The 21,832-nt window shown below is 49.5% G+C and overlaps 1 protein-coding gene across 5 annotated transcripts in view; it reads left to right on the top strand.

Annotated features, from left to right (window-relative positions):
- Positions 1-11,142: 11,142 nt before the first annotated feature.
- The window catches only part of ADGRB1 (adhesion G protein-coupled receptor B1), a 294,612-nt gene continuing 283,922 nt past the window's right edge, over positions 11,143-21,832 (top strand). For all 5 annotated transcript variants that reach the window (XM_037381503.1, XM_037381502.1, XM_037381500.1 and 2 more), the window contains exon 1: positions 11,143-11,263. The gene's annotated coding sequence lies outside the window, so the exon portion shown is untranslated. The remainder of the gene's footprint in view (positions 11,264-21,832) is intronic.

Here is a 21,832-nt window from a genome sequence, read left to right as displayed (position 1 = left end):
TACTCTGTTTTCTCATGGCTCAAACATCACTGGGTACCTCAGCATGGGCTTCAGCCTGTTCTGTTGATCCCAGATTTACATCAGTTGATCTGATCCTCATCTTCAGGTATTCTGTAGTCCTGTGAGGCTTTTGTGTGGTGAGGAATGGGAAGGAAATTATCAATATCTGACAGTAAACGTGGGGTTTGATGTAAAAACACTCTTACTAGGAAGAAAAAAAAACAACAAACAAATAAGCAACAAACATGGTTCATTATATATTAAATAAGCCTCTGAATAGCACAGCCTTCTTTGAAGGAAATGCAGAATGTCACTTAGGAAGAGGGAAAGGACAAATGCAACCAGCATGTGGGCTTTTAGGTTGTGTTGCCAAGTCTGATCAAGGTGAGGGTTGGGGATACAGCTGGTGCTGGAAAGGGCCCCAGGGTCACCTGCTCCATCACCATGCTTGTGGATCATGACTGTTCTGTCTTAATCTCCTTAGGCCCATGTTTTCCAAAGCAGATGAGCAGCTTTTCCTTACATAAATGGCACATCAGTGGTTGTTACATGATTGCCTTCCAAATTTTCCAGCAGCCTCCAAAGTTTGCAGCTAAAACTAAAACCTCTTTAACCAAATGGGGAGATGGTTTCTAGGGTCTGTGGTGTCCCCTGGATGGGGTGGAAAATGCTGGGGAGAGAGCAAAGGTCCTTGAGTGCAATCAATCTTGCTTTCCGTTAAAGTACATAATGAAAATAATGGTTTAGATTTTACTCAAACTGCAGCAGTTGCATTCATTTCTGGATGAAAAACTTGAGGGTCATTCAAAATAAAAGGAAGAGGGGAAAAAAAAAAACCAGAAAAGAAAACCCCTTACAACAGTTGCATCACTTGTATACTTTGAGGTTAATATGACTTGACTGTGTCCCTTAAGCTTATTTAAACATTTAATTTTATTCTCTTGTTCTGTCCCTGACTACATATGGATTTCACAGAGGTTTATGTTTAACAGGTCATAAGAAAGTGCCTCATAATTGAAACCGGCTTTATGTACAAGTCACGATGTTATATTCAACACTCAGAGGGAGAAAAATATGTTCTTTCTGTCTGAAGTGACTTATTTTCAGATTAAAGGAAACAGCTGTGAGAAGGGAGAAAAAGTCTTCCCTAGAAGAGCACCAACACCAAAATGGTTGCTGAACTCCATTCAAAGGGAATAATCTTCAGCCTTCAGGGTGGTAACACAGAGAAAGCAGAGAAGAACGCATGCAGCATCATGGTATGTTTCCATGGAAAAGGAGGGTAAAAATTCAGTCATTGTAATAATCCTTGCAACTATTTATGGTCAAAGTAAGCCTGGAAAAGTCTGGATTCCATTGCTGCCTCTGCCACAAGGCTTCTCATAAGACCTGGCTCAAAACATTTATTTGCTGTGTGTTGTTGTTCTCCCTTGTTAGTGTGGGGTGTAGAAACTGCCTTGTTCTAGAGGGGTGTTGGGGGAATGAAGAATTTGGCTGGAACGGCACTGCTGATAAAACAGGTTACTGCCAGATATGAACAGCCAATCTCTGAAATGAAAGCCCCAGAAAAATTGATGAAGGAAGTGGGCAAATTCTAAAATAGCAGGTTGCCATCAAAAAGTAAAATAGATCAGAGGTTATTGTATTTAGAAACAGCATTTAATCTGTAGAATTTCTGAACTTTGGTGGAAGCATCTGTGGAGTATTTATGAACGTGTAAGCATCTAAGAATGAATTGTATGCTTGGTACCAAATGGCTCAAGAGCCAGGCTTGTCCCAGCTGATCTCAGTGATTTATGGCAGGAGTCAGTGATAAGCTGTCTGATAAATGGCTTCTCCATTATCATAAACAGACATGTTCCAGCATACACTATAATTACATTTGAGGGAAAAAATAATAAAAAAAAAACCCTAAACCCAAACCAACAAAAACCCAAAAAACCCACAAAGGTTAGGTGGCTGAGTTTGGGTGAATATTTAGTTTTAAAGTAACTTTTTTCCTTCCCTTATTCAGGATTAATCCCCCCTTCTGTTGAAGGACTTCCAAGGTAAGTTTAATAAACTATACATTATGGGATCAACCTTGTTATTACAGCATATAGAAGATATGCTTAGGTCCAATAGGCTATACAGTTACAGGATCAGCCTTTGATTTCAGCACACAGAAAACATGCTTAGGTAAAATACAGCTATGGGGAAACCATAGGTTTTCATTCATGTGAGCATCAAAGGAAGAAATCTGAAAAGGTGCTGAGCACCCTTCAGCTCCATTGGTTTCTGTGGGAGCCTGGAAGCACTTGGTCTTGCAAGAATTAAACTTGGGAGATGATTTGAACTGCTTGAATCTGCAAAATGAGGCTGGAAGCACACAGTTGTGTGAACTTTTGGAGATATTTTTCTTTTTTTTTATTTACCTCTTCTGATGCAAGTGAAAATTTTACTTGCATCCTTGTATGTAAACCAACTGAGATGTAGTCCATGGGTGCTGGGAACATGGGGATAAGAAGAGGGCTGTGGTAGGTTGACCCTGGCTGGATGCTGCGTGCCCACCAAGGCGGCTCCATCACTCCCCTCAGCTGGGCCAGGGAGGGAAAAGGCTCCTGGGTCAACACAAGGACGGGGAGGTCCCTCAGCAGTTACCGTCACCGGCAAAACAGACTCGACTTGGGGAAATGAACTGAATTTATCGCCAATCAAACCAGAGCAGGGTTAAGAGAAACAAAGTCTTAACACAGCCCCCCCGCCCCCGTCCTGCCTCCACCTGCGGGCGCTGGGGCTGCGCTCCGCTCACCGCCGGTCCCCGGCGCTCCCCCCGCCCCGCCCCGCCCCGCGCGGGTCCCCCCGGCGGGACACAGCCCTCCCTGCCCTGCTCCAGCGGGAGCCCTTCCCACAGCTGCAGCCCTTCCCCCCCTGCCCCAGCGTGTCCCCCCCGCGGGCGCAGCCCCCCCGGCCCAGCCGGCCCCAGCCCCCCCGCCCCCGGGGGCACCGGCCCTGCCCCGGCCCGGCCCCGGCCCGGGCTCCTCCCCGCGGGGCCACAGGCCCTGCCCGGAGCTGCCCCAGCGCCGCTGCCCGCGGGTCACAGCCCCCTGCGGGCACCCCCTGCCCCGGGGGGGGCCCTGCCCGGGCTGCGGGGGGGGAGCTGCTCCCCCGGGGGCTCCGCGGGCCGGGGGCGCCGTGGGCTGGGGGGGAAGGGAATCTCTGCTGCGGGCCTGGAGCGGCTCCGGCCCCTCCGGCACCGCCCGGGGGCTGCAGGGCCGCGGCTCCCGGGTGCTCCCACTCCTCTCTCCCGCGGCAGGGTTCCCGCCTCCTCTTAAATCCGTTACCCCCGAGGCGCTGCCACCGTCGCTGATGGGCTCGGCCGGGCCAGCGGGGGGTCCCTCTCGCAGATGAGGAAACTGTATCCACAAGAGGCAAAGGAACCCATCAGGGCTCTGTCAGACAAGGGTGAAGCTTCTGGCATCTTCTCACAGAAGCCCCCCTGTACCCACCCCTCCAGTACACCCTTGCCATGCCAACCCAACACAATGACCTACAGGTCTGGTCTTTTGCTAGCTAGGATTATTTAGAAATGACTGTTGGAGATCCCACCTTTTAGTGGGCTTATTGCTACGGGGCATTTTCAATAGGAAAGCAGGGAGTGTTCCTGTAGGAGACTTTTTTTTTATTTTCTGCATTTCATTTTTTTTTTATTTATTTCACAGATGTAAAGGTCATTGCTTCTGCTGCAAGGGTGGAGAAGGTGTGAGTTTGCCCCAGCTCTGTCAGAGGCGTTAGCAGATCCAATGCAAACCCAGTACTTGAGTAGTCGGGAGGCTTCGAAGTTGCTTTACACTAAGCTTCAGTTAATCAAGTCCCTTCACTGAGTAGCTTCAATACAGCAAATACTCTGCTAGGAAGAGAAAGAAACTCGCAACAAGTTGCATATTTCTTCAGTACAACTCTTAGCTCTCTTTGGGCTAGAAGTGTCACTTTATTGAAATTAGTCTCCAGTTTATGGAAAAGAAGTGTTTTACTATAAGGGGAAAAGAAGGAGTGTTGGTATTTTTGTGGGGAAAAGCCCCCAAACATTATTACTTAAAAATGAGTTTGAATTTATAAAGCTAACCTAGTGATATTAAAGCAATAACAAAGCAGAAATATAAGCTGGAATCAAAGTAAAGTATTTTGACTTGAATTAGGTCCACACGGCATGCTTAGCTACTGGTTTGTGAATGTGATCCTGGGATTTTGAGTTTATTTCAGGTTTTCGTGACAGCCAGTTCACATATCTTAATTTTTTTTTTCCAGTATGGAAAATCGTTTTCTTGTTTAACTATCCAGGTATCATCCCTGTGAAAGGGGATAGACAATCCTGTACAACACAGAGGTATTTTACATTTCAAGCTCTGTTTGCCAGTACTCAGGCATGGAGGCTTTTCTTGCTGTATTACTTCCACTTTCACCATTGATTTAGGAGTTCTCATTTGGAGCACGTCGTAACTACACGGAAATGAAATTCTCTCGCTTTCTGCTAAAATAAGGAGATTTACTTGGGGAAACAACTCCGTAAATACTACGTACTGCCATCTATAGCTCTGCATGGGAAACACATTTGCAAGGCAAGCCCTGTGAATGAATCTGCTTTTACACCATCCAAGAAACCTTTTGTGCTAACCAAGGTTTTAAAAAAGTGGCTAGCAGTCTCCAGCTGCTATTGTGGGAAAAGACACTGTAATTATTATTACCAATGCTACTTTTAGAAGGTGTTCAGCACTTTGCCTCTTGTGGATACAGTTTCCAAACAAGGATAAGGAAGAGCTGAGAACGTTAGAGTTTCCTTTTATGCGATCGTTTGGGATGCTCTGGTTTTGACTTCACTGGCAATTGCGTCACTCTTTGCCTCACCATAACGCAAGCAGATGCAATGCACCTCCCTCTAGGACAAGCACCTTCAAGGTTTTAATAGTTTATTACTAATTAAAATAATCCCCTTCCCCACCCCACCCCCCATTAAAAAAAAGAAAAACAAAACAAAACAAAACAAACCCCCAACCCTTTACTTTTATCTTCTGACTACTGGTTCTCAGCCTCCGGTTCCTGGATCTCTACCAGCTTTTGGCCTTGCCGTAGGAGGGTGGTGATGGTGTCCCTCCATACTCCAGCCAAGAGTGATCTGTAAAGCTCCTGTGATCCCTGCAAGAATGTGCCTGTTGGGGAAATGGACACAGGGAGAGTGTGTGGGGGAAGGGAGGAAAGGGAGCTGGAGCAACAGTGAATCTTGAGGATTGGTGCTGAGAGGGAAGGCAGCAGGAGGACTTCACCATCATCTCCTCCCCATCCCTTCCCTCCCTAGACAGGGAGGGGAAAGAAGAAAGATCAGGATCAGTGCAAAGCTCTGGAGAAGAAGAGGACCTGTGAACATCTAGGCTTGCAGCTCCATCATTCCTTCCTAGAGTGCCAGACTCAGCATCACAAATACTTTTGGAGCGGGTTTCTATCCTCTCCCCTGATGATTCAAGAGCTTTGGGACCCTGGCAATGGCTTGGCTTCCTCACCAACAGTGCAGGCACTTACCTAAGCTCCAGCCACCATCACTGGTCATGACCATGTATGTGCTGGTGCTTGTTCCCCTCACTGGGATCCCACTTTTGGGCTCCATGGAGTTATCCCCTGACCCTGGTGTGAAAAACAAGCTGATTAGAGGAGAGGGCTGGAGTTAGGATTTTCCATGCTGTCACTTGGCACTGCTGGCACTGCTGCCTCACCTTACTTTACAACTCTATAAAATGTGTTAAATGCTAAAATTCTGGTTTAGGAGAAGTTTCTTAACATGTTGTCCAAGAATGGAGGTCTTTGAGCAAAGGCAATCCTTGAACAGAGACAATTCTTTAACGTAATACAGCCCATGTAAGGAGGGATAGCATTTTTCTCTCTTTCACTTAGGAGAGGTTGTAGTTGCTAGGTTTGACGTGTGATGATGTAAGCATTAACACACTGGAGCAGGCCCTGGCAGCAGAAACCACAGCTGGTAACAGGAATGAAAATTAATTTAAAAAAAAATAATAAAAAGACAAGAAGAGTGAGGTAGAAACCATAACCCAGCAGTTATGTGAGAAAAGGGCATGGGAAAATCCCTGTCAAGCCCTGTGTGCGGCTGAGTTATTCCAGGTCACACTTCGGCAGAAGGGTGTGGCTGGCTGAAAATTAGAAGTTTTCAAGCAGACCTTTAGCCAGGCACAATGCAGGGTGTTATAGATGTAAACACAGGCTCTGTTGCTGGAGGGAAAGTACACTCATTACTTACAACCAGTCCTGCTTTGCAGTTATCCTCCTCAAACAACCCCTGGGAAGCCCGGACATTCCCTGTTTCTTCCTTACTATCCTCATTTACACCTCTGGTGGCTTGGGCTGCCCCTGGATGGAGGGGACTCTTCCAACAAACTGGGCTCAGTTTCTCTACATTGCAATTGTGCTTCCAGCAGATTTTAGGGATAGATAATTAATCCAATGGGACCACAAGCCTACCTTCACAATGTGGGAGGTGGGAGGGACGGAGGTAAATCTAAACCAGCTCTGAACAACTACCAGCTCAGACAGCTTATTTCCATCGGTATTAAGTGCTTCAAAAGCAGGTGCAAATATTTGGTATATAGAAGATATTTTGCTCTCTATTTCATGTTTCCTTCATGTACTTTGTAGTCTGAGACTGGTTTAGGCCCCTGAATTGTGCAGCTTATTCCTTCTCCCAAAATCTCTTTGCAGATTCCCAGGGACGCTGTATTTGAGCTTAGATGTTTCACATCCCATCTTGATCTTGACCAGTTTTGGCTCTGACAAGAAGAGGCGTTTTCTGTGCAATAAGCATGGTTTAAATTTAAAGCATATATAGGAGTAGAGGGATTGCTTATCTGTATTGTTTGCTGTTTCCCTTTGTCAGAGAGAAGCAGAGAGTTACATCTGGATCCAACTCATGCCTTCCCATCTGCAAAGTCCAGACAGAAAACAGACCATGGGCAAAAGCATCAAGACTGTAGCGGAGAGGAGAATGACAGTTGTCACTTGCTTGTGATTTTGCACAGCAAAACCAGTGTTTGCCATAAAACTCATCCAGAACCTCCCCATGAAGTGTTGTGGGTGGGTTGGCCTTATTAGTACCTCCATGGTGGCCTGGGAATGATGTGTCCAAGAAGTTGTTGTGCCTTGAAATCTCTGTTTTTGCTAGTCTTGTCTGCTTCTCCTTCCTCTGGCAATGACACTGGAAGGTCCTGATGGAACCCATATCTGTCCTGAGTAACTTCAGGAGTCCTCACACCCTATGGTGGTGGGACAGGGGTTGCCAGTTTGGGCTGAGCTTAGGCCTTTTGGTTATTTCTGCATGGTTTCAAGAAAAATGGGTCTGGGATCTCTGTTGCAGGGCATTTGGTGTCATAAATAAATGGTGCAGCCCTAGGGCTGGGCAGCATGGTCCTGGGAAGGTCCATACATGGGGAGCATGGAGACAACCACCAGAGCAAAGGTGTTTTTACATCTTGGTGTGTTCCAGTGCTGTTGGCCCAGTGACTCCCTTAGGAGGCACCTTTGGGAACTGTGGAGACTGATGAGGGGAAAAACCCTGTTAATGCAACTTCTCCATCCCTTTCCATGGCATGGCTGCTCATCCAGGCCCACTCTCCAGCATGATACTCCCCTTTTTGCTTGAGGATGCAAGGATTGCCTGTCTTCACCACATGAGTGGACTAGGATGAAAAATGACCTAAAACCTGGTCAAACCAGATGACTTAGAGGTAGACTGTTATAAAGTAGGCCACTTGCCACAGGTATTACATGTTTTAGTTCTGTTGGCAGCATGGAAGGAAGGGTCTATGTCTCCCCAAACTTGGACTTTAAAAGATCTGATGTGCTGAGCGCATCTCTTGCTCTGCAAATGGACTTCTTTGTCTTCGGAGAGGTAGCTTGCAGCAATGAGTTTCACAGATGCCTGTGCATTACAGTAAAGTTATTTCCTCTTAAGCACTTCACAGATGTGCAAAACCAAAGAGACCAGGTGACTGCATTTTGTTACCTCAGCCACTTGCACACCCCAAATCCTCCAGTGCCCTGGTCACTGTTGCAGCTGGCCCCAAGTTCTGCCTGCAGGGCACACAGTGAGAAACAGAGAGATCAGACCTCTTTTCATTATGTTCTTAAAGTGTGGGTCATGTTTACATTTTTGTTAAATGAGGGTCTGGAGATTTATGGGCCTCCTATCTAGGACTGCATAGAAATGGGCTGCAGTGAAATTTTTGATTGCATCCAGACCAGTTCCCCATTCCCACCAAGATGAGATTTCTATCTTGTCCCATTGCAGCAGTGGGAGTTGGAAACAGTTTTAGTTTTGTCAGTACTACTTCCTGGCACTTTTTCCTTGTGCTGAGCTTCCTTGCCCTACAACACAGGAGGGATGCTAGCTGCACCTTGCTCTGCCTGACCTCCTCAACCACAGGATGGGGAAGGAAAGTCCCACCACTTCCCCCACCACCCCAAAAGCATGGCATTAGCTGTCTGTGGGGCTCACAGGGGTAGGACCTGCTGTTTTGCATGGGCTCCTTTTGACAGGCACCCTGTGGTTCCCACCAAAACTCTCTGCTCTCCTGCTTCTACCTGCGGGGGGTGGAGAAAGAGAAGCTGGAGAAAGTGAAGTGGAGAAGAAATCCCTGGGGGACTCAGAGGAGCAGGGAAACCTTCTTGAAGAAAAACAAACCAGCCAAACAAACTCCCGAAATGCTGGAGAGAGAACGAGAGAGATTTCCATGCGGAGCATGCACCGTGCTAATCCAGCATAGCCGCCTGTCGGCTAAAAACAAGCATTTCAGGCCCCAGCTGCCCCTTTGCTCCAGTCCTTGCTTAACTGGAGATGTCACAGATGCCTTTGGCCAACAATGCTGCAGTGCTGGCTGGGGATGAGGAGATGCTGGTTCGCCATGCTGTACCACAGCCAGGGCTTACTCTTCAGCTCCCCTAAATGAACAATTTTCTCCTGTTTCCCCGTTCCCCAGAAGTTTTTTGGGGATTTAAAGAGGTTCAGAGATGTGGGAATGGAGGTAAAAGGGCTGGATGAGGTGAAGGGAAGGGAGTACAGGGGAGGAAGGCCAAGGGGCGGCGTGATGGAGGTGCCCTGGGAGAGTCCCTGGGGGGAGGAATGGGGTGCTTTTCACCCTCCCTGAGGCAGAGGGACAGAGGGTGAGGGCAGCTGTGATTTTTGTCTCTGCGCTTTGGGGAAGGTCTGTGCCCCTCCACTGATGGGGTGGGGGTGTGGGGGTGGGGGGGGGCAGCAGCCCAGAGCAGGGCAGGTGGTGGTTTTATCTGGGAAAAGGGCTAGTTTCCTCCTCATGGAGTAGAAAGGGTTAAAGACAAGGGGCAGGTCTTGAAGTCTGGCAGGATGCTGAAGTCCCCCGCTCTCCCCCCTTTCTCCAGCTTTATCTGTCTCCCCTCCATCCCCTTCCCACACCCCCTCTCCGCTCGGCAGCCTCCTCGTTACCGGGGGACCTTCTCCGGGCTGTAAACCGGGAGGCAGCACCTTTACCCCAAAGCTGCTGGGATGCAGCATGTGCCTTTTCCTCCAGCCCATGTCCTCCTCCTCTTCCATCTGCTCAAACTCTCCCTTTCCCCCCATCCTCCTGCCCCCCTGGGGTGTTGCATTTCTTTGATACCCCCTCCCCCGCCCCCATATGCGGGTGTTGATAGAGCAAGGAGTTGGGGAGGATGCTAGAAAAGGAGTAAAAAAAAATAAAATAAGGAATGGTTAATGGCTGTTGTCTCCTCCCTAGGCAAAGCGAGTGCCCTGGGGTAAAGCCCTTGCGGGGCGATGGGGAGCTCCAGCCCCCGCCCGCCTGCCGGGCTCTGGGGCAGAGGGAGCCTCTGCCCCGGGGCTCCCCGCCCTCCTGTCCAGTCTCCCGTCCCGTCCCCCCCCCCAGGCTGCCAGCTCCGGGACACACGCACACACACACACAGACACGGTGAGAGAGCCCCAGCAGCCCCTTCTCCCTCCCGGCACCCGAGGAGCGGCGAGCCCTGTCTGCGCATCCCGCTGCGGGGACCAGCACCTCTCCCGCGCTGAACCCCTGCAGGTTGGGGCTTTGGTGGCTGTTGGTTGGGGCTGTTTGTTTGGGGGTTTTTTGGGGATTTTTTTTTGGGGGTGGGGGGAGCAGAGCCCTTGCCATCCCCACCACCACCATCCCGGCTCCCCCTTCACCTCCTGGCTCCCTGCTTAGGGCTAAGCTGTCCCGGGGAGGCTGCGCTGCCCAGACGCCAACACACTCCGGCTTTCGCTGGCTGCTCTGCTCCATCCATCCATCCATCCATCCATCCATCCATCCATCCATCCATCCATCCATCCATCCATCCATCCATCCATCCATCCATCTATCCATCCTCTCCTCCTATAGGCTAGCAGAGCATACCCGATGCGATACCGTGGCAGTTAGGGTCCTTGCCTATAGCTGCCTGTTTTACAAAGCTCCGATCTGTGCGTGTGCCTGTGTATGTGTGTGTGCATTTTATCCCTCCCTCCCATCCCTCCCTCCCTCCCTCCCTCTCTCTCTCTCACTCTAATGTGTGATCTGGAAAGCTTATAAAAGCCTGATGTAATCCTTAATGCAGCCCCTGGCTACAAAGGCTGGATCTAGTTTCACAGAGAGAGATTCAGAAGCAGAATTTACAAAAAAAAAAAAAAAAAGGAAAGAAAAGAAAAAAAAAAGTGGGGGGAGAAAAGAAAGAAAAGCAGACGAGTGGATTTTAAACAAACATATCTTTCTGAAGAAGACCATTCTTGCTCCTCGCTGCTGGGAAAGCTACTCTGAACCCTGCTGTATATTTTTTTTTAAAGGAGAAGACTTGATCGTCTGCTTGGATCTAATGATTTACTGGCTTTTAACTGCGTTTTTTCCCTCTCCTAAAGGATTCCTCAAAAAACGGCTTAATTATTTTCAGCTTTTCTCTTCCACCTGCCTGTCTGCAGAAACACCAAAGGTTCTCCCTTCCTTTCCCTCCCCACCCCCCTTTCTTTTAGGATTTTTTTCCCCCTTTTTCATTTAATATATACATATATATATATATATAAGTGTGTATGTATATATATATGTAGAGGCAAGAGTGGTGGGAGTGGAGGGAGAGAGAGCTCTGCCATTCTTTTGGACTTCACAAGCTGCCCAATGTTGGGCTGGTTACCCCTGGATATGTTGCTGGTTTCCATTTGGAATTTGACAAAAGGAAGAAGGAGGATATAAAACCTGGGGAGCTCTTCAAGGTAAGGGGCTCCCAGCCACCTTTCCTTCTTCCTCTGAGGGGAGGGAGAGGGGGAACACGACTTCTCTGGGCTGCGCTTTGCCTTGAGTGCAGGGGGGGTCTCTCTCCATCGCCAGGGGAGGCAGGGATAGGGGCAGTGGTGGGAACCTGCTCCTCTGCTTTTGCCCCTGGAAACAGCACCCAGAGGATGTTTTCATCCCCTCTGCTCTGCAATTTGGACAGATAGAGAATAATCACTCCCTGCCATGGGAAGTTTTAACTTTTGTTCATGCGGGTCCTGTGGGCAAACATCAAGCAGTGGTGGAAAATATTGATGTCTGCAGGATGTGAAGGGGGAAATGCATTAATGTCCTGGGGAAAGGAGCTGGGCACTGGACTGTTCCCGGGGGAGAAGGCAGCCAAGCAAGGGAAGAGGAGCAGGGGATCATGACAGGAGAGCTGCAGAGCAGTCAGAGCTGAACTGCAAAGTGCTGCGAAGCCGCGGTGCCTTCCCGGGCAGCCCTGGGGTCCGGGACTCCTCAGCCTGCGATGTTGGCAAACAAAGTCTCGTAAGGATAGGCAGCTGCCTGCTCCGGGCACGAACCTGCCCCCATCCCAGCTCCTTGCCTTCCTCCTTTTCCTTGAAGAGTTTGGGGGGAGAGGGGGGTGGTGGGGGGTGTCCTTCCTTGCTTTGCTGCTTGTGTGGCACCTTCCCAGGGCTGGAGACAGTGGCTGGAGAGGTGACGAGCTCCTAATGCCCCCCCTAAAATGCCATATATCAACACTTTTCTTCACACTGTAGGAGAAAATTAGCCTTTAGCCTATTTTGAGATCAGAGTATGGCACAAACATATACACACACACACTGATCCTGGAGCTGGGCTCCTGAGGGATGCTGGCACCTAGGTATGGCTTAGCCTTTCTTTGGGGGAGTGGAGAGAGAAGGAGTCTCCATCAGGAATGCGTAATTACAAAGCATCTTGTTCTGAATCACCCTGTGTGGGAATGAATCGCAAAATGTGTCTCTCCCTCTTCCCCCACCACCCCCTTCCCTTTCACGGCCTGACATTCGCTGATGGAGGGTGGCTGTTGATGCATCTTCAGACTTTCACAGAGAGGTGTTTCAGCCACGGTTCTTCCAAGGCTGGAAGAAAAAGCAGGGTGGAGGGGATCAGGTAGAGATTTCTAGGGGACTTTTCAGCCTGGTTGTGCCCCAGTCCTGGCTGAGGGAAGGCATCAGTCCCCGACAATCAAAGGCATGGGTTGCAGATCAACTCTGCAAGGTACCTTTGGCTGTGAATCACACTCAGGTCCCTGATCCTGCCCTGGCCAAGGAAATAACCCCTGTGAATCAGTTGCACAGAGAGGAGGTGATAGGGAGGAGAATATCATGGCAAGGTCAAAGGGATGGAGGGTAAAAAGACACCCCCCCTCCCCACCCCTGACTACCCCATCCCTTTGGTGCTGGGGCTTGCAGGGGTTGAGGCTCAATCCAGCTCCACCACTGGGTCTGGCGAGGGCCAGGGCCAGCTGACAGCTGATGGCTGAGGGAGGAGGAGGAGAGGAGGGGGGACTGAGGAAGAGCAAAGCTACTTTGACAGATGCCAAAACCTGCCTGTGCGGTAGAGTGAAAATCATGATGCCTCAAAAGCCTGTGCTCCCTGGGAGGGGGCCAGGGGTGGTCAGGGTGCGGGGTGCACCTCCCCAGCCCCTTTACCTGTTGATTAGCTATAGGTTTGCTCTCACCTGGCCATGTAAAGCCTAAAAAAAGCCAGGAGAGATGAGCCTTGGGCACTCCACGGAGTTGACTAGCGACCTCCGCTGCGTAGCAGGGAGGACTGTGTATTAATGATGATGACTCTGCTTTGGCTGGTGCTGAAATATCTGTATTATCTATTATCAGCTGGGAGACGAGGCTGGAGGCTTCGCTAAACTGGGATCTCATCCAAAGCCTGGGCTGCTAAAGGAAACAAACAACTCCCCATGCATATTAAGTGGGTCCCTAATTAATTAATGACTCATTAACCTGGGTCCCAGTGTCCTTACTGTGCTCAACACCTCGCTGAGGAAGAGGAAGGAGGTTGCAGGGCACAGAGCAGGGGAGGTTTTTACCCTCGGAGGGTACTGAAGAATTGCACCAGCTCTCAGCCAAGCCGCACTGCAAGGGGACAGGGTAGGGCTGAGCCAGGGTCTGAGCCAGGCAGGGGACAGGCAGAGGGCTAAGCAGGCAAGACATCCTGCCTGGTGGGTCTCAGCTGCAGCAGAGGGACATGGGGACCATGGGGGTGCTGGGGGGTGGGGGATGGGACCAGGGGACCCCCATGCCCCAGTCTGTGTGTTGTAGTGGGGTCAGGGTGCAACATCGCATCTGCTGCAGAGGGCGAAGGGGAAGGTCAGGCAGAACTGGACAGGGGCAAGGCGAAGGCAGGGCAGGAGCAGGGCAGAGGCAGGGCAGGAGCAGGGCTTCGGGCCCTTTCCATAGCACTTGGGATGGTGTTGCAGAGCCCTGGGTACAAGGCTATGGGCTCAGACCCCCCCATAATTAACCAGCAAAGGTGGTCTGGCTCAGGGAAGGGCTAGCTGTGCAGTGGGGTGGTTTTCCAAAGATGAACGGTCTGAACCCTTATTCCCCTTACATGGGGGAAACTGAGGCAGGGGAGGTTGTCCCAGACCCCATACCTGGTCTGGGAAATGTGTGTGTATGTGTGTGTGTGTACTCCTGAACCCCAGTCACATCCCCAAGGAGCAGCCAAAGGCAGCCTCAGGGGTGGAGGGAGCAACACCTACATCCCACTGTTCTGCCACCCCAGGGAGAGCTGCATTGCCCTCTGCCCCGCAGGCACTCAGCGGTGCTCCAGGACACACACACAGACCTCCCCCCCCGCCCCCCCCCCCCCCCAGCAGTACCCCTTGCCCAGCCCCTACAGACCCCCTTTTTGCAAGCATCCCAAACTTAGCAACAACCCCTCCCTACACACACTCCTCCCTCCCCACAGCATCGAGGCCGCCCCAGATGCAACCCCGGGTGGGAAAGGCTGGGAAAAGGGGGGTGTGGGGGGAGCATCTCCTAGTGTCAGGGTCCCCCCAGCCTCCCCAGCCCGGCAGCTTTTGGTAGAGGGGGGGTGGGAGGGCGGCCGGGGCTTGCGGCGAGCGGCGGGGAGGTGGCGCTCGCAGCCCGGCTATCGCCGCCCGCCGCCCCCGGAGCGCACGACTGCTCGGCACAGCCCGCCGGAGCGGGGCTCCTCCGTACCTGCCCTCCCCCCCAAAAAACAATCCCCCCCAAAAAAAACAACAAACACACACGGCTGGGACTCGCAATAAGGGCTACCTCACACCCCGTACCCGAAACGCCCCCCCACGGGGTTTATTCCCCACGCTGCGAGCATCATCTTCCCGTGGGCTTTTTGCGCGCCCCCCCCCCCCCCCCCCCATGTTTTTTTTACCGTACTCCCCCGCATGTTTTATCTGCCCCACTTCTCCCCATCTCAGCATCCTGGGGAAAGCAGACGGTTTTTGGGCTGCCAGGGACTCTCCTTGGATGCGCAAGCAGCTTGTGCAGCTCTGCTCACCCCCATGCCCAGGAGTTGGGGGAGCAGCCCCCAGCCCCAGGGGCTTGCTTGGGGGCTACATGTGAACCCTGGCTTCGTACAAGTGGGGAATAGGGTGCTCAAGCGCTCTGCTCCTGGGAGTCAGCCCAGAGTATCATGCAACAGAGATCGTGCCCATTCATTGCTCCTGGAGCGGGGTGGGGGGTGGGCGGGTGGGCTTGGGGGCGTGGGGGGGTGGAGAAGATGATGGAGGGTCTTCCCAAGGTGCCTGTGTGGCTGCAGATGGCTTTTATTCCCCTTTTTTGGGGGGAGGGAGAGGGCAAAGCAGTGTGATCATAGATCCAAATGCATCTCCCGTTTCTCGAGCGTAGCACGCAGGAAATCCCCTGCCATCGGTACCTGTTGCAGGGTATCAGCTTGGCTCATTAATTAGCTCCAGGAAAACCGCGCTGGTAAACAAATGAGGCAAAGCTTTTCCTGGGCCTGATCCCGGGCTTGCGGCATGCTGATTGCCACCTTTCTAGGACAGGTGCAAAGAGAGAGGAGTATTTTCTTCAAGATGGATGACACGCTGTCTCTGTAACTAGCTCGCCTCCTCCCCTTGGAGAAAATTCACATCCCCAAGCAAGCCTTCAGAGGGAAGGGAGCTGGCACCTGGCCTGGAGGTTTGCAGAATACTGTCTTTCCTGGTGTCGCAGCATATATAGGAACAGCTCAATGTAGCTGCAGGCAAAGTGCAGGGGTCCCCAGCACATCTCAGCACTTGCCATGCACAGGATGCTCCCACGTTCTTCTTGTGGCTCTTGCGGCTCTTCTTGTGGCTCCAGACACAAATTGTCTGGACTTTTCACTTGCCTGGGGTTTGCAGAAGGCTCTGGGGTGAAAGAAGGTGGGAAGGAGGGAATGCTTGTGCTTGAGTGAAACTGGACTAAGGCTTAGGTAACTTGCTGATGGGGGTTGATGTCCATCGATATATTTGGGTGGGGTGGGGATCTGGGGCTCTGAAGCATGGGAAGAAAGGGGCTGGGGCACAGTTCTCTCAGCCAAAGTGGGATAGGATCTCCTTTGCATCTCAGTTGCTTTGAACCACATCTCTGCCAAAGAAAACAGTATTTCAGTGTCCCATCTGCACTGGAGAGGCAGGGGACCCTTTTGACTTGAGATGTATTCCTTTTATTTAGATTCATGTGTAGCCTCCTTAGGTCACAAACCCACTGAGGACCAGCCCTCCAAGTCCCAAATCACCATGACAGGGAACTGTGGCAACCCACATTTCTCCAAATCAGGGCCACCACAGACATCATCCTGGTCTTTAGCATCCTCCAGAGCATCCAAGTATAGGAGGTCCCATCTGCCTTGTAACCCTTCTTAATGCTCCTGCTGCCCAAAAGGCAATTCTTCCACAGCGCCACACCATCCCCAGACGCATATTGATAGCATTTTATTAGAACATAAGAATTCACCACCTGGAAGCCAACCTTCTCTCTTGGAGAGCAATCTGGCAGACCAGCCCATGTGGAGAGTGTACATCCCTTTCTCTGACATGCACTCTGTGTCATGGTTGGCTCTTTAATACATTTTGCAGTATGCTGGGGCTACAAAACACAAGACCACATGTTATTAAAAAAAAAAAAAAAAAAGGAAAAAGGAAAAAAGGAAAAGGAGCAATAAATTAGGTCCCTTCAGGACACCCATTCATCATCACTTCTTGAGCTTAGAAATTTCTTGTGGTGCCTCTTGGAGTGAGAGTTTTGTATTAGTTTGATTATGGTGAGATAATTTCTCATGTTGCTCCCAGAAGCTCTCAGGGAAAGGGGTAGCGGGGGTGGGGAGAAAAGAAAGATAATACTTTAAATCAGAGGGCTGTTGGATTGGTGACTGTTTTGCGAAGACACACATCACTGCCCCCTTTATGAAAATTTAAATTGGTTACCTCTGTCAAAGAAAATGAGAGAAGATTTGCTGATTTTAATTTCTTGGAGTGAATCACCCCCTGCCAAAGCTATCAAGATTAAACTGGGGATGGTTCCCTACTTTCCTTCTCCTACTCCCTCTGATTTTTTTCTGAAATATCCCTTCATAAAACATTGATCAAGGAATGACCAGCTGATGATAAATAAGCTGTTGAAACTGCAAGCTCTGCCATGTTTGCTGTCACGCGTTACCCCTGGGACACGGGGGATCAGGGAAAGCAAATGGCATCAGGAGGAAGAAAGAACAGAGACCTTGTAAGGAAATCTAGACATTCTACCCCTTTGGAATATTTGGGGGTAAAAATTAAACCAGATGGCAGTTATCTTATGTGGTGCATCGTACATTAGCCTGAAGTGCATGTATGAAGCAAGATACATAAAGTATGCAAAATCCTCCTTCTAGCGAGCATCACACTTTTTAGGTTGGTGATTTACTCCTGGTAGAGCTGCTGCCTGCTGTTGTGATTTGGCCTGAGAGAAGGATGGAGGAATCCCGCATATATTTGAGGCACCATTTTGTGCATATGGTATGATGCACTAGTATATATTTTTACCAGCTCTTTTTCTGAACATCCAGCAGTGGTCAGAGGCAGGCCTTGTGATACCCCATCCTACAGTTCCAGCACTCCCACCTGCATGCTCACCTTGCCTACTGCCTGTAGTCAGGCTGGCTTTACTAGATGGAGATATTTCCTCAGTTTTTGAGCTCAGCTGGCCTATAATAAAGTCCTTGCTGTTTGCAAAATGGCTCTTTTCTTTCTCCCCCCTGCCTTAGTACTATCCCATTCCTGGCAGACCTACCCATTCCATATTCATTGAGAGTTAGCATAGTTCTCTCGCTAAATGCTTTCAGGATAGGGGTCATCGCAATTTCTGTGTTAGATTAGATCTGGAGTTGAAACCCTTTGTCTCTGTCCCATCTGTGCTTCTGTCTTCTTGCGGATGTCTCAGCTGAGCATTTAAGCTCACAGCTCCACAAGCCACTGAAACTTTGGTCTACCTGACACCAAGCCCCATGGCTTGATTTTAAAAGATGCTGTAGTGTGATCCTCTCTAAGGACCAAGGGCATTGTAGGGCTGATCTCATCCACTGCCAAACCATATGTCTCAGACCAGGGGTTTGGGTCACAGTTAATTGAGACATTGGTCTTTCCTCAGTTTGGTGCTTTCTTTTGTAAAATGGGGATGCCTTCCTTCCTCTGTGCCGGCCGTTCAAATGGACTTGGTCAAACAACACCTCCTTTGGGACTCTGAGATGAGAAGCACCAGCCAAGCACCAGGCATAACTTAGTTTTCTCGTGTTTTGACTGTGAATGCATGTCTACCCTTAAATATTCCTCCTGAGTCATGTTTTCTTGTCCTTTCTCAATCCTTTTTTTTTTTTTTTTTTTTTTTTTAATGCCTTTCTACAACTGAGGGTCTGGAAGTATGCAAGTGTCCTGTACCTGCCTTGGATTCACTCTGGATTAAACACATGCTTTTCCAGGAGACGTATAACACTCCATCCAGCAAAAATAGTCTTTTGTACAGTCCAGCCCACTTTAATAAGCAAGCAGATTATGCCTGGGGTAGGAGCCTGGTTTATACTCTGTGTTGTTTAGCAGCAATCTAACAATGGCTATCTTCTCGAAACAAATATCTGCTGGTTCCTGCAAATGAAAGTCGATACAGCTTCAGAAGGAAATTTGTCCCGATGGGGTCTTTTGTATTGAAAGCCCTGTTGGTAGATTTATTCATTGTGCAGGTTCCTTCCCTTAACAAGTCAGTTATTCATTGGGCATTGCTTGAGGGTGTGTGGAATTTATGGTCATAGTCTTGTAATCAGATATTTTGTTATAGAGGGCTTTGCCACTGTAGAAGGTTTGAATAAATCAGTATGCAGCAAAAATTGATCCTCTCACAATCTATTTCCAGACTCAGCTCCTGTTTTAAGAGTATTTTCTCCCTTCTTGAACCATGCTACTAAAGCCTTTGCACGTTTGTGGTCTGGTCAGCTCTGCCAAAGCTATGCATTAGTGCAAGTGCGCAGACATGCACACACTTACAGGTGTTTTCTGGGCACAATTTTTCTTCTGACCACATTTGAAATACACACTGTAGCCATTTCCCAGGCAAAAAAACCCCAGACTTTTTCTCTATCACCTGACTTCAGCATCTGGAAGTTGTAAAGGATTGCTTGAAAAGGCTTTAATCAAATGCCAGTGAAGAAAGGGAAATCTGATTTTGAGTAGTTGCACTGACACCTTAACTACTAAAGAGCTTGGCCTGCTAATCTCCACTTCTCAGATGTTGTTCTACAATCTGATCAGCCCTATTGAGCTGAAACAAGGGTTAATTGCTGACAAAAAGCTCCTCACCTTTGTCCATACAAAGAAAGGGGCAAGGGTGAGCACCTTGCTTTTTGGAGCTTAGGGCCAGCTTGTCATATGCAGGCAACGGTAAGGGAATTTGATTCTTGTGTGTGCCACATGAAAATCTCTCTATGAAAGCAGAATTACAGCAGAGCCTATGATTTTTATGGCAGAAATCAGGGATGAGAGGAGAAAAAAATTCTCTGTAACCTAGCAGCCTGTACAGCTGCTCTCTGTTAGGTCGTGGGTGATGTTAAATGTGTGAATGGCAGTGAACCTTTTCCCTGTGAGCAGGGCACTACTCTCTTGGCACTTACACTTGGGATGGAGCTCGGCAGTGATGTGGTTAGTCAATGGTGTCACATGCTGCCTGCCTTGCAAGTGTTCCCTGAGGCACAGCATCTTTCCAAGGGTGGCTCTAGGGGTGGGTTTCGATTTAAGCAGAGTGTTTGACAAAGGACATTTACTGCCTGGTCTGCTCTGGTGAGTGCAGTCAGCCTGAAAGAGTGTAAGACCTTGTGATAAGGACCATGTGGATTGTATCCATAGAGCATGTGGGCAGGCAAACACATGGGTGCTTATGTGAGACAAGGTCAGTGGGTCTCTGAGCTGCCCACATCTCAACAGAGGCAGCAGGTGTGACACAGCACTGCCCTTCCAGTCACCCACCTTAGCACCTGTAGATCAGCCATGAGGGCAAGTGAAGGACTAAGTAAATGGTGAACGAACATTTGCTGCATGTTCTGAATGCTTAAAAAAACCCCATGAATAATGTTAAATATTGTCTGTCCTTTGTGACTTGCTGGCTCCTGCCAGCTTGGAGTTTTTAGATATGTTAATAGGGATAGCAATGCTGTTGGGACTTCCAGATTCTCCAGATGGACATTCTGCTACCAGCAGGAGAGATGGTGACAGTCAGTAGCACAGCAAGGCTGGGAGGGCGAGAGGAAAACTGGGAGAGATCCCAACAAATGCCAGTTAGCTGGGGGGTCCAATTAAGCAGAATGCATGGAAATACCAGGAAGGCATCCTTTGCCATGAGGGTTAAGATGCTTGTAGATGTTCCCAAGGCATCCCTCAGGGACTAGACAACTGCCTGTCTGTGGACAGCACCTGCAGGCATGGAAATGCCACTAGAAGGGGAAGTTTTGGTATCAAGCCCCAAGATGGGGTAATCTCAGTCCAGAGCCTTATCCTCTACCAAGATGGAGGAAGATGGCAGGGTGGGTTGGAGGAGATTTCCAGAGTGTCTTGCAACTGCAAGCACCTGTGATTCTGTGAAGATGAGTCACGAGTGTTGCACACTTTGATACCCTCACTGGACATAGCTGCCCTCAGGAGCTGCTCTTGGGCCTGTATATGCTGAGCCAAAGGCCTGCAGGGTATTTAAAGGTGCCCTGGGAAAAGCACTGAAAGCTGTCTTGCCAGGACAATCTCCAGGAATGAACTATATGACAGCACCCTTCAGGCTTGGTATCTCAGAAGGGAGGAAATCTGATGGGCACTGAAGTCTGGAGGCTCAAATCTAAGGGCACTGAGGTGTTTCAAGTGAGAGCAAAATTTTTTGTTACTGTATGAGACAGCCTTACTACCCCTCAAGAAGCAGAGACTGTCCTTGCCCTGTGCTGGGACAAAGACCTGATTTGATGTCCTGTTGACTTAATCCCACTTTTCTAGCCAAGGACACTGCTGGCAAGTCCGTACCCCTTCATCCCTCTGGAGTCTTACACTGAGTTTTTGGCTGGGCTGTGGCCAGTGGCAATGCTACTTCATCTTTGATCAGGAATGTGCATGCACCTAGCTCTAAGATTTGATACTCAGCTTCTTTTATTTCCATCACTGAAGCTTTGTTGTGAATAGCTTCCTCTGTTGTCCTGGGAAAAGCCAAGCATTCAGGCTTGTTTTGCAGTTGAGGGGAGTCTTCTCAGGTGTGGAAAGAGGGGATCCTCCACCACAGGCTGCAACAGCTACTTTTTCCTGGTTCTGTGGTTATGATGGCTAGTGGGTCCCTCCCTTGCTTGGTCTGGTTCTTGACATCTGATTAGTAGCAAAGATCTTTACAAAAGGACCTCTAAGACCATCCTAGAGTGCCCATGAGAACAGCACTGGAGTACCAACAGCATCAGGTACAATGTGGGATGTAATGCTGGGGATGAGGAAGATGGCTGGTAAAGCTGGCTGTGATTTCCACCAGCTCCCAGCATGTTCAAGGACTATTCCTTGGACTGGAGCTCATCTTAAAAGGTTCAGGGAACAGAAATGCCTTTCTCTTACCTATCTTGAACAGGTCTTAAATGTGTTTACAGAGGAACTCACCACAATGTTTTCCATTTTGTGTGGTGAGGGGAGTGTGGGACAAAGAAGTAATTTTTCTCCTCTCCCTTCCCTTGCCCAAAAGGGTGGCTGGATCTAAACAGGACACAACTCTTCCCAGTCCTGGAGCTGAACAGTGCTGGGCAGTGATAGGAAAGCTGGTGCTAAATACAACTACCACACACAACTAAACATGTAGGATGCTCCACAGCAGACATGGCTGTCTTTCATGTGGACTGAAGAATCTTCCTGTAACCTTCTGTACTCATAAATGCAGTTTATGAACCACAAGGTGCACAGCACGCTGTAGCAATGTGGTTATTAAAACCCCAGCCTCCCACCTCAAATTACAACCCAAATGCTGTGTTTGTTTCCCACTTAATACTTGCCCTCTGAGGTTTTCTTT

The sequence above is a fragment of the Falco rusticolus genome, chromosome 3 (assembly GCF_015220075.1).
Source record: "Falco rusticolus isolate bFalRus1 chromosome 3, bFalRus1.pri, whole genome shotgun sequence".
NCBI classification, from domain to species: Eukaryota; Metazoa; Chordata; class Aves; order Falconiformes; family Falconidae; genus Falco; species Falco rusticolus.
The sequence above is the reverse complement of the archived record's forward strand: the minus strand, read 5'-3'. Positions and strand labels throughout refer to the sequence as shown.